We start from the raw sequence: 14,058 nt of genomic DNA, 5'->3' as shown, positions 1-14,058 counted from the left end.
ACAAAACCCACGTTACTGATTACGCACGTCCAGTGGAAATTTAACAAACCCCATATGCACCTATCCTGAAGGTCCCTAAACACTTTATACTTATGTCAGCTCACTATCAGTATAAATTGTTTGGTAGTTTCCGGAGATTCCTTGTAGGGTTCGGACGTGGTGGAATTTCAGTGCTCAACCCCTTTGTTCTTGGAAAGATAAGTTGCTGCCAGATCTGTCTAGCTGCAGATTACCCCTCTCCTCCCCACAAAGAACACAGAAACATTCAGCTGTGCAGACAGTTTTCGAGGGTGTATAGCCACACTTAGGGCTCTATTACACACGGCGATTATTGTGCAAAAATAAGTTATATAGTTTGAATTTAAGCGATAATCTTTCGATGTGTATGCAGGCAACGATCAAACGACTAACGAAAATTAGTTCTTTTGAGCTGACCATAAAATCATTGTTAATCGTTGGCTAATCTTTCAGGGTATGCACACATTATTTGCTGGGGTCGGAAGGAGTGAACAATCGTAATTAGTTACGACTGTAACCAACGACTATCGTTCTGTGTGTTATGGTGAACGATTTCAGGTCCTTCACAAAAGCGGTTGTTTATGATCGTTTATCGTTACGCTGAAAAAAAGAACAATTGCTTTATCTAATGGGACCCTTACTGTTCTAAGGTAACAGTTCTCAGTACAAAGGTATCCATTAAAAAAATAAATAAATACAGGCCACATTTGCCGATATTGCTGCCAAAGGGTATGTGCACACTATGGAATTTCCGCGAGACTTCAAGCAGATTCCGCCCGGCGGCCTCTGCTTTGAGTTCTGCCCGTTCCATAGACTCAATGATATTTACCGTCGAATTCTGCCATCCGGCCAAAGAATTGACTGTCAATTCTTTGGCCAGAGGGAGGAATTCATCAGCAAATATCACTGAGTCTATGGAACGGGCAGAACTTCAAGCAGAGGCCGCCGGGCGGAATCTGCTTGAAGTCTCGCGGAAATTCCATAGTGTGCACATTTTATTTTGGTGGACTCAAAATGCAGGCCAACTAGTCATCTAGGTATTGTGGCAAGTAGTCATGTCCCCTGGGTGTGCCAGCGCTGTAATCACGCCCCCCTCTGGGTGTGATTCACAGCACTGTATCAGCCATATGTTGCAGGAGGTGTTGCGTTGCACTCATCTAGTTTGGGGGCTTACCAATGTTTACAGCATACATGCACTGTTGTGTGGACAGACCCTTTCCAAAATCCATTAAGATGAGTTGTGTAAAATCCACCTCTGCTAGAGTCCCTGTGCGGATGACCTGGAGCACACACCATCTGCACACGGGACGGTTGTGTCTCTCCCTGGAACACAGAATCATATTAATTCTTCTCTTCTTTCTGAAACCGCAGAAAAGAAACATCGCACAGCTGGTGCCGGAGGCCGTGTCTGCACCGACATGTCTGTATTGTTCGGGGGTTTCCCCTCTGGCTGTCTCTGTTTCTCCTGGCTGGAAAACATTCGGCAAACATCATTATGGTGAGATGTTTCCTGCCAAGATGTGCCAAGACATTGACTCAAACTACAGGTTATAGGGCGAGCCGAAATCTGGCATCTGTGACTGGGAGCCAAACAAATGTCCACTCCTATAATGCAGAACAAACAGCTATGGTAATGTATGGAGAGACAGCATAAACCCATAACCAGCAGGCTCTAACCTGGGGCTCTTCAGCTACAGAACTGCACCCTGCAGTTGGGAATTGTAGTACCAGTGCAACAAGTGCCCATGTCTCCGAGCCGTTCCGTGAGACAAGCAGATGAGTTTTCCTGCCTCTGAGCTACTAGGTGGGACAAGTAGACCTGAACCTCCTGCCTCTGAGCTAAGCTGAACCAAGCTATTTATACGCTGCAACAGGGAGAAAGCAACAGGACTAGTCAACAGGGCTAGAACAGAAGAAAGATCGAGCTCCACAATCTCCGTGAATGGGTACCCACCTTGGGTAAAAACTCCAGCCAAAGCCAAACCTGTCCAACTCTGTGTTATTGTATGACACCATGAGCCATGAGAGAGAGAGTGCCCCAGGGGAGCTACAGATAACTTCCTTCTTAAAGGAACCTATAGCCAACCATGTAAGAACAACACGCTGGAAGGTTAGGGTGCCCTGATCACACATTTTTTTACAGTTTCAGTTAATAGTCAGATGGGCGTGAACTTACATGCAGGACACTGTAAGCTGAGAGTATGGATATATGCATAACCCATGCTGTAAGGGGCACAATGGAGCTAACAGGATCCCTTTAACCAACTAAAAATACTGTAACCTGGTTACTCTAAACCACAGCCTGCTCTTTTGCCTCCTATTCATACACATACCTGCAGAGTTTAGTCATGGGAACGGAGACAATACCTTATAAGTCAAAGTTTCAGAAAATCCACAGAAATGAAAGAATAATGTGAAGACGCAGAATCTTTTCTTATATATAGAAAACATTCCATAAAAAATCTAATTTTAAATTGATCCAACACACACACATGCCGGCTGTTTCCAGACCTGACATGCTGGTGTTTGTGCCTCCCCCCGGTGCCGTATAACGCGCTGTAATAATAAATAGCGCAGACCTTCCCTTCTCAGGAGGATTTCACTTTAGAGGAAATTCCACTGCGTTTCAGCACATTATTAGCAGAGCGAGCCGAATGCAGGAGCACATACTCCACCCTGCTATACCGCACAGCATCTGTGGAGACAAGCTCGCCTGGTTCTTAAAGGGGATGTGTCAGCAGAAAATGACCTATTGTTTAAATCAAGCTTTTATGTTAAACATATTTTTTTAAGAATTTCTGGTGATTTTTCCGCCCAAAACTTTATATCATAAAATAATCCTTAAATCCTGCAGTTTCCATTCTTGCCACTAAGCTTAAAGCTAACTTCCTGTTCTGTACAGATCACTTTTCAGCAGTCTACTCCTTATCATCACAGACAGCAGTACAGTGGTAGGTAACACCAGCATATAGATAACACGGGCAGGAGTAGAGTGAGCGGTGACACCAGTATATAGATAACACAGCCAGGAGTATAGTGACAGGTGACACCAGTACATAGATAACACGGGCAGGAGTAGAGTGATCGGTGACACCAGTATATAGATAACACGGGCAGGAGTAGAGTGACTGGTGACACCAGTATATAGATAACACAGCCAGGAGTATAGTGACAGGTGACACCAGTACATAGATAACACGGGCAGGAGTAGAGTGACCGGTGACACCAGTATATAGATAATACAGGCAGGAGTAGAGTGACCGGTGACACCAGTATATAGATAACACAGGCAGGAGTAGAGTGACCGATGACACCAGTATATAGATAATACAGGCAGGAGTAGAGTGACCGGTGACACCAGTTTATAGATAACACAGGCAGGAGTAGAGTGACCGGTGACACCAGTATATAGATAACACTGGCAGGAGTAGAGTGACCGGTGACACCAGTATATAGATAACACAGCCAGGAGTACAGTGACCGGTGACACCAGTATATAGATAATACAGGCAGGAGTAGAGTGACCGGTGACACCAGTTTATAGATAACACAGGCAGGAGTAGAGTGACCGGTGACACCAGTATATAGATAACACTGGCAGGAGTAGAGTGACCGGTGACACCAGTATATAGATAACACAGCCAGGAGTACAGTGACCGGTGACACCAGTATATAGATAACACGGGCAGGAGTAGAGTGACCGCTGACACACGCATATAGATAACACAGCCAGAAGTACAGTGACCGCTGACACACGCATATAGATAACACAGCCAGGAGTAAAGTGACCGCTGACACACGCATATAGATAACACAGCCAGAAGTACAGTGACAGGTGACACCAGAATATAGATAACACGGGCAGGAGTAAAGTGACAGGTGACACCAGTATACAGATAACAGAAGTACAACTGAGTGCCCCCTCCCAGTAGAATGACCTCTATAAAGGTCACTGGACACCCCTCATTCATATGGCCCTGTTTATTGTTGTCTATGGTCCATGAGGTTTGCTGTAAAGCATATCTCTAATCTCTAAATGCTGTTAAAATAGCTAAGGGAAGATGGCTGCTCCCATAATAATGGACCAAAAAAAATTAAATAATAAAAATTACCATTGTAAAATATAAAAAGAAAATGCTTCAATACCAGGGTCTGATCAGTAAAAAAAAAATCTAGGTCATAAATTCCCTTTAAAACAGGGAAGGGGAACCTACAGTTCCCAGTTCCCTATCCCTGATTTAAATTAAAACACAGTGTAGTACAAATCCTAAGGGGTTAAGCATGACACTTAAAGGGGCTTTCTGCCAATAGATTCTCATTCCTTACCAACACATAATGCTAAAAGGTGAACGTTCACACAAATTCAGGGGCCACTTCCTGTACCCATAAAAGTGACCTTTTTCCTTTAAGAGCCATCAGACTGGGAGAGAGACTGACACATCTGGATAGAGACTGACGTCTACGTCTTTGGAGGAATTCTGATGGCCAGCCATTGTTAACACGTCCACCCAGCGGAGCCCCAGATACGGAGTAAACTTAAGCCTCGGATTTGGAGACAATTCAAAGAAATTAGGATGGAAGTATAAACTGCACGCTTTACTTCCTTCCCCAATGTTGTGTGACTGCCATGGTGCCGGAGCACAGGTGCGCTATGTATGGGGAAAAGCATTACAAGTAGCCTTTCATTCTGCGGCAGGAAATGGGGCGCAGCGCTGTCATACTTTATCCATGGCGACTGGGATGTTATGTCATTGTTTGTCATTTGTTTTAGTTTGGGGCTTTTCTATCCTTGGATTGTCGTATTCGTGCACATACTGACTGCTTTTCGTCACTGCGTATAGCCCGGGGTTCAGCCCACAGAGAATGAATGGGGTCACTCTCTTCATATGGGGCTGGATTTTCACTCCATTGTTAGGATCTGCGGGGTCCCAGTGGTCGGACCCCCCACTGATCTGTGAATAGGGAAAAAGTTGCCGTAATGAGAAAATCCCTTTAAGTTGAAGGTGAGGTTGAGGGTGCTTGTACATATTGCAGACACCACGTGCAGTGACCTTGTACTTCATTTGTATTTACCGAAAATCCTTGGGAAATCATAGTAAACCAGTTACCCGCTTATTACCGAGGATTCTTGGCACGTACAGATAAAAGTGTAGAAAAGCCCGAGGATTAGGGCTTCCACATGGTGTATGGGCCGGCTGACTCTGATCTGCTAACAAGCTGTATCGGGGCTTCTTACACTTCCTAAACACTCACTGGCCTCATCAGCCAATCCATGGGCCACACTAAGGAAAGCCATGCAGATCCTGAACCTGAACATACCTCCCCTGCAGGGCTATATACACAGTGCAGCACAACATACCTCCCCTGCAGGGCTATATACACAGTGCAGCACAACATACCTCCCCTGCAGGGCTATATACACAGTGCAGCACAACATACCTCCCCTGCAGGGCTATATACACAGTGCAGCACAACATACCTCCCCTGCAGGGCTATATACACAGTGCAGCACAACATACCTCCCCTGCAGGCTATATATATACAGTGCAGCACAACATACCTCCTCTGCAGGGCTATATACACAGTGCAGCACAACATACCTCCCCTGCAGGCTATATATATACAGTGCAGCACAACATACCTCCCCTGCAGGGCTATATACACAGTGCAGCACAACATACCTCCCCTGCAGGGCTATATACACAGTGCAGCACAACATACCTCCCCTGCAGAGCTATATACACAGTGCAGCACAGCATACCTCCCCTACAGGGCTATATACACTGTGTACACAACATACCTCCCCTGCAGGGCTATATACACAGTGCAGCACAACATACCTCCCTTGCAGGGCTATATACACAGTGCAGCACAACATACCTCCCCTGCAGGGCTATATACACAGTGCAGCACAACATACCTCCCCTGCAGGGCTATATACACAGTGCAGCACAACATACCTCCCCTGCAGGCTATATATATACAGTGCAGCACAACATACCTCCTCTGCAGGGCTATATACACAGTGCAGCACAACATACCTCCCCTGCAGGCTATATATATACAGTGCAGCACAACATACCTCCCCTGCAGGGCTATATACACAGTGCAGCACAACATACCTCCCCTGCAGGCTATATATATACAGTGCAGCACAACATACCTCCTCTGCAGAGCTATATACACAGTGCAGCACAACATACCTCCCCTACAGGGCTATATACACAGTGCAGCACAACATACCTCCCCTACAGGGCTATATACACAGTGCAGCACAACATACCTCCCCTGCAGGGCTATATACACAGTGCAGCACAGCATACCTCCCCTGCAGAGCTATATATATACAGTGCAGCACAACATACCTCCCCTGCGGGGCTATATACACAGTGCAGCACAACATACCTCCCCTGCAGGGCTATATACACAGTGCAGCACAACATACCTCCCCTGCAGGGCTATATACACAGTGCAGCACAACATACCTCCCCTGCAGAGCTATATATATACAGTGCAGCACGACATACCTCCCCTACAGGGCTATATACACAGTGCAGCACAACATACCTCCCCTGCAGAGCTATATACACAGTGCAGCACAACATACCTCCCCTGCAGATCTATATATACACAGTGCAGCACAGCATACCTCCCCTACAGGGCTATATACACAGTGCAGCACAACATACCTCCCCTACAGGGCTATATACACAGTGCAGCACAACATACCTCCCCTGCAGGGCTATATACACAGTGCAGCACAACATACCTCCCCTGCAGGGCTATATACACAGTGCAGCACAACATACCTCCCCTGCAGAGCTATATACACAGTGCAGCACAACATACCTCCCCTGCAGAGCTATATATATACACAGTGCAGCACAGCATACCTCCCCTACAGGGCTATATACACAGTGCAGCACAACATACCTCCCCTGCAGGGCTATATACACAGTGCAGCACAACATACCTCCCCTGCAGGGCTATATACACAGTGCAGCACAACATACCTCCCCTACAGGGCTATATACACAGTGCAGCACAGCATACCTCCCCTACAGGGCTATATACACAGTGCAGCACAGCATACCTCCCCTACAGGGCTATATACACAGTGCAGCATAGCATACCTCCCCTGCAGGGCTATATATATATACAGTGCAGCACAACTTACCTCCCCTGCAGGGCTATATACACAGTGCAGCACAACATACCTCCCCTGCAGAGCTATATATATACACAGTGCAGCACAACATACCTCCCCTGAAGCGCTATATACACAGTGCAGTACAACATACCTCCCCTGCAGAGCTATATATATACAGTGCAGCACGACATACCTCCCCTACAGGGCTATATACACAATGCAGCACATCATACCTCCCCCGCAGGGCTATATACACAGAGCAGCACAAAATACCTCCCCTGCAGAGCTATATATATATATAGTGCAGCACGACATACCTCCCCTGCGGGGCTATATACACAGTGCAGCACAACATACCTCCCCTGAAGCGCTATATACACAGTACAGTACAACATACCTCCCCTGCAGAGCTATATATATACAGTGCAGCACGACATACCTCCCCTACAGGGCTATATACACAATGCAGCACATCATACCTCCCCCGCAGGGCTATATACACAGAGCAGCACAAAATACCTCCCCTGCAGGGCTATATACACGGTACACCATGCAGCACAACATACTTCCCTTGCAGGGCTATATACACAGTGCAGCACAACATACCTCCCCTGCAGGGCTATATACACTGTGTACACAATATACCTCCCTTGCAAAGCTATATACACAGTGCAGCACAACATACCTCCTCTGCAGGGCTATATACACTGTGTACACAATATACCTCCCTTGCAAAGCTATATACACAGAGCAGCACAAAATACCTCCCCTGCAGGGCTATATACATAGTACACCATGCAGCACAACATACTTCCCTTGCAGGGCTATATACATAGTGCAGCACAACATACCTCCCCTACAGGGCTATATACACAGTGCATGACAACATACCTCCCCTACAGGGCTGTATATACAGTGCAGCACAACACACCTCCCCTACAGGGCTATATACACAGTGCAGCACAACATACCTCCCATGGACAGGGGAAATAAGTGCAGCATCAGACTACACAAAGCACTGTTTGTAGTCTGTAACCATGGTGACACACAAATCTGCACAGGAACTGTAAACACACAATAGATTTTTTGACACTTTTTTGCTTTTACATGCACTATAGCAAGATATTTGGTAAGGACAAGAAGTCTTCTTTTCCACACCCCCAGATACGGTATACTATTCCATTACACAAGGCCACCGGCACCACACCACCACCAAACACTTGTGCTAATACATACAGAGGGTGAGGTCACCCCATGTCTATTCCACCCCTTCCTGTGGATTTATTAGACCCATATATTAAGAGATAAACTAGAAATTTGTCAGGTTGCTGGATAGTTTTCCCCCCTCAGCTGTCATAACACCGTCCCCTCCCTGTCGCGCATTAACACAGGCTTTTCCATATCAGCCTCTTCCAATCTATTCCTCCATGGCGGAATGAGAGCTCATTATGGTGGGAGGGGGCTGTGGTGTTTAATGATGGCAGCTGGCAGGCCGTCTCTCTCCCCTGTCCTCTAACACGACCAGGGCACACTTTCCATCACCTCTCTCATCCACACGCTAAATGAATCAGCTTAACATAATATTGATCTTGGTCTGGTCCAACCGGTGTTTTATATCTATATTAACCTAAAGTGGGGTGTATACCGTCCCTGAGGACCAGCGTATAGCTACGTCACTGTCACACTATACTATATCATTACTGGTCCCCAATTATAAGAGACGTCACGGAGGATGTTGGTCACTATTACGACGGCACAGGTGATCCATGTCTTTCCATAGTGCGATACTCTGTGTGGTTACTCGGTATACAGCGAGGAGCATGGCAACTAAGGAATACCTCCGTATCAAGGCAGAGGGGCCTTAAAGTTCAATATTTTCTATAGCAGCCAAGTGCAGGAATTGCCATTCTATGAAGGTGGGAAGGGGAGCTAACACTTCGGCTGTCCAGGTATGATGGGAATTGTAGTTTTTTTTATTCTTTCAAATCAAGGTTATATAGATTTGTAATTTACTTTTATTTGAAAATCTCCAGTCTTCCAGTACTTATCAGCTGCTGTATGTCCTGCAGGAATCGATGTATTCTTTCCAGTTTGACACAGTGCTCTCTGCTGCCATCAATGAGCTGTCCAGAGCCGCAGCAAATCCCCTCTCCTGCTCTGGACAGTTTCTGATATGGACAGAGGTGGCAGCAGAGAGCACCATTTCAGACTGGAAAGAAAACACCACTTCCTGCAGGACATACAGCAGCTGATAAGTAGTGGAATACTGGAGATTTCTAGATAGAAGTAATTTACAAATCTATATAACTTTCTGAAATCAGTTGATATGAATGAATTTTCTTGCTGGAATACCCCTTTATTAAGCTACATTCCCATGCAGCTAATTCACATCCAGTCTACCCATGTGGGATGTAGGATCTGCTGCAGGATCCAGCAAAAATGAAACCTTTTGGTTATGTTCACACATGTGCACTGCACGGCCATGTTTTTTTTTTTTGGCAAATACTATTTGAGAGTTCCAAAAGTACAAAAGCCAACGGCTGTCCAGGCATGATGGGAGTTGTAGTTTTGCACCAGCTGGAGGGCCGAAGGTTCCCCACCCCTGGTCAAGGGTAACAATGGGGGTGCATAGTAAGCGGCAGGTCTGCTCTATGTACATTGTCGCTATATAATAACAATCAGCCTTTTTCTTACCATTCAACATGAAAACTTCATGAAATATTAAACAGAGACTATGGGGGTCTACACCGAGCGCCGGGTTCCCCCTTCCATTCCCAGTTTAGGTAAGGATAACTATTGGAAAGCACCAGTCTAAGTTAGTGCAGTGAAAGTCACTCGGCACAATGGGCCGGGCGTCACTTAGGACCCGTCCATTAGCTCTGTTCCTCTTGGCTCTCTGACAATATTTAGCTACTTGCTAATTGCCTTAAATAGATCCCATTAAATCCTAAAATGTGAGACGTGGGCCCCGAGCCGACCGCGATGGGGATTACGCCAATCGCTGAGCCATCGCCACCGCCGCGCTCTTACAGCGTGTCAATTATGGAGCACTCCAAAATTTTCCTGTTGCCTCATAAACTCATTTCCTGTCAAACCTGTTGACATAAGTGAAAGAAGGAAACCATCATGGCAGGGGCTTATTGGGAGAGACACGCTCTTCATTATGAGCGGGCGGGCAGCCTGGCACACGACACGCCGCCACAGGAGGGATACGGGATCTTATACTGTCCAAGAAGGAAATTCCAGGGTGATTCTATGGAGACGTCATCAGTGATGATACCAATGGTCAAGAGGCTTAAAGGGGGAAATCCAGCTAAATGTTTTTTTCTTTCAAGTCAACTGGTGTCATGAAGTTATATAGATTTGTATATTACTTCTTTTTAAAAATCTCAAGTTTTCCAGGACGTATCAGCTGCTATATGTCCTGCAGGAAGTGGTGTATTGTTTCCAGTCTGACACAGTGCTCTCTGCTGCCACCTCTGTCCATGTCAGGAACTGTCCAGAGCAGCAGCGAATTCCCATAGAAAACCTCTCCTTCTCTGGACAGTTCCTGACATGGACAGAGTGTCAGACTGGAAAGAATACACTACTTCCTTTAGGACATACAGCAGCTGATAAGTATTGGAAGACTTGAGATTTTTTAATAGAAGTAAATCACCAAGCTTTGTCTGTCCAAGCATGATGTAGTTTTGCAACAGCTGGACGGCCAAGGCAAAATGGCAGTATTACAACCAGAATAAGAACATATCATTTGTTTTATGGTATCAATAATTTGGATACAGTCCTCAGTGTCATACCTGACTTTTGAAATTAGAATTTGTTCCCATTTACTGTCTGTATTTCAAAAGGAAAAAAATGATGGCCATAAAAAAATGTAAGACTTAAAACACAGATTAAAATTATGCCTCAATCAACTGAGTGTGACCATAGCCTGATGAAATTATTTCAGCCTGCAGCCACCACCAGGGGGAGCTCCCTTCATTAGGCTAACTGCAGTCTAATGTAAGGAGCTCCCCCTAGTGGTGGCTTCTAAAGGGGAGCCACCTATAGCGTCCCCATAGCAACAGCCCCGATGGCTTTATGTATTTTCAGTATGCATATTCCGCCCCACAATCCGTGTAAAATTCTGTTGTGTGAACAGAAACGTATTGATGCTTTTCTGCACAGAAACCATGAGGCAAAAGTAAAATAATTAAAAAATTAAATAAATAAATAAATAAAATACACATATATATGCGTGTGTGTCTGATAAGTTAGAAATCCTTGACATAAGTTTAAGGAAAAATTGGAAAAATCTGCAATGAGAACACAGGCCTGTAATAAACCCATGATGGCCTCATAACCATAGAAACATCAGCCACATGACGGCCATAGTGGCCCCATTTTATGGAATTTGGAGGGGGGGCCGCAGAGTAATTTTGTACATTGGGGTCCCCTCTCTGGGTCCCTTATCTCCTGCTCTCATTTCCGGACATTTTTTACCTCAGAAGTTCTCCATGTCTGTGACTTTCCTGTCACTGTTCTCCTGACATGGCCGCTCTCCCCTCACATCTCCTCACAGCTGACTGACCCGCAGCTCGGCCCTCTCCTCCTGTCACTCTTTGGCTGTCCGGGCATGATGAGAATTGTAGTTTTGCAACAACTGAAGAGGCCAGTGCAGTCACACAACTGTTCACACCCCAACTGCTGGGACTTGTAGTGCCCCTATGTATTCCTCTTCCTTACAGAGCCCCGTATGTATCTCAACAGCGTCAAGTTGTCAATTTCCATAGCTGTTCTATGATTCTCGTTGGTTGCTATGGGAAACGTCTGGGTCCTGTCCGCCTTTGTAACTTCCACAGCCCTCATGTAATACATAAAATATACACGTCAACAACTTTGATCAGTCGGGTCTCACTGCCGGGACCCTCCCCGACCAGGGCCGGACACAGCGCTCTGTCAATCATTTCCATCCAGTATTCCCCTAGACTTATAATGGAGATCACCGTGAGCCGGGGATTGAAATGCGCTACCACGGGCCTCTCCCGCCTCATTCTCTGATCAAAACTTTTCACACGTCCCTATGACATTTAAAGGGGTTCTCCAGTAATAAAAAACAAAGTTACTTTCGTCCAGAAACAGCGCCACTTTTGTCCTCAGTTTGGGTGTGGTATTGCAGCTCAGTTCTATTGAAATAAATAGAGACAAGTTGTAATACCACACACAGCCTAAGGACAGGGGTGGCACTGTTTCTGGAAGAAACTAGCTGTGTTTTTCTCTTCCTGGACAGCCCCTTTAAGGCTCCACGAGGATACGGAATTACCGGTAATTCACGTGTCACGTACACCCTTAATTTAATGGGGGCAGCTATTCCCATTTGGGGTCCTCCTACTGGTTGCATCTGACAGTAGTATCCTCAGTCTACAGATTCGGGGACATATTGGATAATGTTCTCCAACCTGCGGCTTTCCAATTCTTATCAAAACTACAACTCCCAGCAGGCCCAGACAGCCACAGGCTGTGACTATATGGCAGAATCAGAGGGACTGGCCCGTCCTCACCCCATTGTCCTCAGCACCGATATAACGTTATTAATGTGCACAGAGCTCTACAAGAACATGTGCATTAATGTAAACACATAGACCGCATGGACCGGGGGGGTTGGGGGGGTCGGGGGGGGGGGGCTGTTTCATCTATCGTCTCTTGAGGCCAAACAGGCCTGTGAAAGCCAACAGTGAATGAAATAACACACATGGTCTGAATAAATAAACCTCATACAGAACGTTACAAGATCAACTTTATCCCAACACGTGTAATTGTTAAGGAGACGCGTCCTGGCAGGAGCGGCCCATAAATAAACAGGCTTCAGACTGAATTCGTCCGTTGTGTTCTGCCGTGAATCTTGTTCTCGCCTTATTTCACTTTTAGGTTAGAGGCCATGTTGGTTCTTGTTCCAAATGAATGTGGATACTTAATCAGTGTGGTATCTAGTTTAAGAACCCACTGATTATAGAGATAGACATCCCCTTTAAGATGTCCTTAAAGGGAATCTAGCAAATTCCTTTCCTATACTAACCTGATACTATGGTCGGATAAGCACTGCAATGCTGAGTTGAATGCTGTGCTCCATTTGTAAATCACTGGTCCTCGTCCAAAGATATTGCCCTAAAACCTTAAATCTGTGTGATTTGTCAAAAGTCCCCCCCCCCTTTAACTCAAACGTGAACAGGCCCTTTAAAGGGAGTCCAACAGAAACCTTTCCTATACTAACTTAGTATGGTCAGATAGGCGTTGCAACACCTGAGATGAATGTTGTCCCCGTTTATAAATTGGTGGTCCGGTTCCCAAGATATTACCCTAAAACTTTATATGTAAATGAGCTTCCTTGGTGCACTGGAGGTGGTCCAAGAGCCCCCCATACACTGCTTTCCCAACCCATGGATGATAACGCTTCATCAATATCCATGACGATTTAGGTTGGGAGTGATGTTACAGCTGAATCATAATGAATATTGATGAAGTGGTATCATCGCCAGGCTGGGAAAGCAGTGTACTGGGGGCTCTTGGACCACCTCCAGTGCACCAAGGAAGCTCATTTACATACAAAGTTTTAGGCCAATATCTCAGGAATCTGACCACCAATTTATAAATGGAGCACAACATTCATCTCAGCGATGCGGCACCTATCTGATCATACTAACAGGTTACTATGTGCAAAGTTTCTGTTGGAATCCGTTTAAAGGGACTGTTCACTTTTGAGGTGAATTCCAATGGTAAGAAGTTTGACTTTTGGAACAATCGGAAGGTCCTATCTGCCTAGAATAACATGATTTTTGTCAGAATTCTCTATTCCAATGGAATATGACTTTTTTTTTTACTGTTTTATCCCTTAATTACTTATTTACTATTAT

The 14,058-nt window shown here is 45.6% G+C and overlaps 1 protein-coding gene across 3 annotated transcripts in view; it reads right to left on the bottom strand.

Annotated features, from left to right (window-relative positions):
- The window catches only part of LOC138766004 (collagen alpha-2(I) chain-like), a 159,126-nt gene extending 147,096 nt beyond the window's left edge, over positions 1-12,030 (bottom strand). For all 3 annotated transcript variants that reach the window (XM_069943254.1, XM_069943256.1, XM_069943255.1), the window contains exon 1: positions 11,651-12,030. The gene's annotated coding sequence lies outside the window, so the exon portion shown is untranslated. The remainder of the gene's footprint in view (positions 1-11,650) is intronic.
- Between the last annotated feature and the right edge of the window lie 2,028 nt (positions 12,031-14,058).

This window comes from Dendropsophus ebraccatus, chromosome 10 (assembly GCF_027789765.1).
Source record: "Dendropsophus ebraccatus isolate aDenEbr1 chromosome 10, aDenEbr1.pat, whole genome shotgun sequence".
Classification (NCBI taxonomy): Eukaryota; Metazoa; Chordata; class Amphibia; order Anura; family Hylidae; genus Dendropsophus; species Dendropsophus ebraccatus.
The sequence above is the reverse complement of the archived record's forward strand: the minus strand, read 5'-3'. Positions and strand labels throughout refer to the sequence as shown.